Source organism: Sorghum bicolor, chromosome 2 (assembly GCF_000003195.3).
Source record: "Sorghum bicolor cultivar BTx623 chromosome 2, Sorghum_bicolor_NCBIv3, whole genome shotgun sequence".
Lineage (NCBI taxonomy): Eukaryota > Viridiplantae > Streptophyta > Magnoliopsida > Poales > Poaceae > Sorghum > Sorghum bicolor.
Window position 1 is genome coordinate 15,612,739 of NC_012871.2, and position 2,941 is coordinate 15,615,679.

A 2,941-nucleotide genomic window follows, 5' to 3' on the forward strand; every position below is an offset into this window, starting at 1 on the left:
TTGTTATAACAACAGCTCCACCTCTTTCACTTCCCGTATTCTAGGGAAGTGGGCAGGCCCTGCGGCGGATTCGGCGTTTCGGTTTTCAATAATTACCGGTAGTTAATATGGTGGCTTTTCTGTATAATTGGTGGTTTCCTTTTCTTGAACCACGCAAAGAGCGGCTGCACAGTTACTAGGCGCAGCTTTTTACGCAACCGTCTGACAATACGCCAGGATGCCTTGTCACATCACGCATTAATGTGGCGAGATGTTTTTCCAAAAGACAAGTAGAATTGGTGGAGGATTGTGTATGACTTTGCTGGGGACTGAACCGACCAATCCGAGCACTATACGCTCGGGGACCGGTCGACCAGTCCATAAATTTGAAAACCTGGGGAATGTACCGACCAATCCGAGCACTATACGCTCGGGGACTGGCCGACTAGCCCACCAATTTGGGAGTTTGGGGATTGTACCGACCACAGAGCGTTATATGCTCAGGGACTGGTCGACTAGTCTGATCCATTGCAAAAGATCATGATATGCTCGGGGACTGGTCGACTAGTCTGATCCATTATAGAAGATCATGATATGCTCGGGGACTAGTAAATTCAATTTTTTAGACCTTGCTACAAGGCTCATACTTCGCCTTCTAGCAAGCTCGGGGACTACATCGATACGATGCATCTGGCGATGCATTTAAGTATCAGATTTTCTATGTGGTTTTTCTCTTTAGACCCTGGCACCACGTGTCTATGCCACCTACTACCAGGCTCGGGGACTAAGTGGACACACTTCACCTTGCGGTGAATATGCTTGCTTTTTCAAAGTCTTTACTTTTCAATAAAGTAAAGTGGGCACACTTCATCGGGAAAAAATATTTTTTGATTAAGAGCACCATCCATTCTTCGAACAACCTGCTTCTTCGATGTCAATGTTGATCAACTGTCTTTTAAGTTGGTCAAAATACTGTTGTAACTGTTCGGGTGACTTTTCTGATTAATCGAAGACGTCAAGCATCACTGGTCGAAGAAGCTCAAGACGGCGTGTTACATCACCATACATGGTGCTCGGGGACTAGCTGTGGGGGTATAAACCCCTATACACTTACGGCTAGACTTGGGCCAGGAGGCTTGGCCCATTACGAGACGTGTTCGAGGCTTGATCCGACTGCTCAGGGTTTCGTGCAAGAAAACAAGACGTGGGGATCAAGCAGGATTCTAGTCGATTAGAATAGGAATTGATATCACGCAATCTATGGCAATTGTAACCGACTAGGATTAGTTTCTAGATCTGTAACCTTGCTCTCTAGACTATATAAGGAGAGGCAAGGGACCCCCCTTAGGACATATTATTCTCTCAACACAATTCAATACAATCAGACGCAGGACGTAGGTATTACGCCCACACGGTGGCCGAACCTGGATAAAAACCTTGTCCGTGTCTTGCGTCACCATCAAGTTCGTAGCTTGCACACCGTCTGCCGATAAACTACTACCGTGGGTATACCCCAAGGTAGACTGCCAACTAGCTTTCGTCGACAGAGGCCGGTCACGCCCATCTCCGGTGGCGGCGGGGGTCGTGGCTCTTCCTCCTATGTGGGGGCCGATTGGTTCTGGCGTGAGAAAGTGGATTAGAGCGGATCCATGGACGATGACGGCGACGACCCTAGACCGACAGTGCTAGGGTTTCCCTGGCGGCAGCGGCAATAGCCTAGATGGGCTCATCGGGCCCCTGGATGGGCTCAGTGGGCCTGTCTAGGGTTTTTTGTTGTTTTTTAAATCATTAACCGTCACGGGCAACATAAGGTGCCCACTGTTGTTAATGGGATTAAGCGCAGCAAGCACCTTATGTTGCCCACTATAGTAATTCTATTTTTCGCAGCGGGCACAGGTGCCCGCCACGGTGAGGCCACGATTAATCGTGACTTTTCATTTATGGCAGACACCAATGCCCGGTTCGGTAAACGTAAAGTGTCCATCACGGTCAACAGTTATGTAGTAGTGTTGATCGGTTTCATTGATCACGATGTGTTCTTACTATGTTATGGGTTGTTTGTAATCTCTTGGGCATGCTAGACCCTTCTAGTGTGTGATTCACATCAACACCACCACATCCAAAAAAATATAGTTTTCTCCCTTCAGATTTTTTTTGGAAGGGTTCAGGTTTACATTCTTAATGCATAGACTAGAGTGGGCTGCAGCCAACACTAGTAGATAAAGCGGGTTTTAATCCTAGTTGGAAACCTATAGATCTCCCTCTTGTGTATGTAAGATTTGAACCCAGGACCTCTTGACTCATGCGTAGATTCCTTACCAACTCAACTGCACACCACATGTGACAATGTCCTAGATGCTCTCCTTTTGAATTCACCCATGGAGGACCTTTAGTCCCAGGTGAGAGACCTTTAATCTGGGTTAGTGACTCTAACTGCATCCTTTAGTTCTAGTTGATGTTACCAACTTGGATTAAAGTCTTGAGAACCTTTTTTCTCGGTTGTTAACACCAACCGAGACTAAAGGGTGGTTTTTAGTTCCACTTAGTGTTACCAACTGGGACTAAAGTTCTCTTCTACAAAAGTCTATTGCACTATTGAAAGCCCAAGTTTGGGTTTTGGTAATTAATGACACCAAGTTGTTAATGCCATTGTGTTAAAGTGATTGGAGTTAGGCATGGCAACACAAGGAGCATTTTCATAGACAAAGATCATGCTAACACATATGCACATGGTGGTGGTCACTTAGTGGTGTTAGCACATTTGCAAAGGAGGTGAAGTTTGAGGGGTAAAGAAAGGTTTGGGATCCTCTCTCCTATTTGGTGTTTTCGTGAAAAAAGAATACCTATTTTCCATTGCGCCAGAGGAAAGTTTCGATGACATCGCGCTAGTGTTTCTCGCTGAGAAACACTCGTTGGACGCTGGGTTAGACAACGTCGGATGCTAGCCTCTATCTAATGAGTG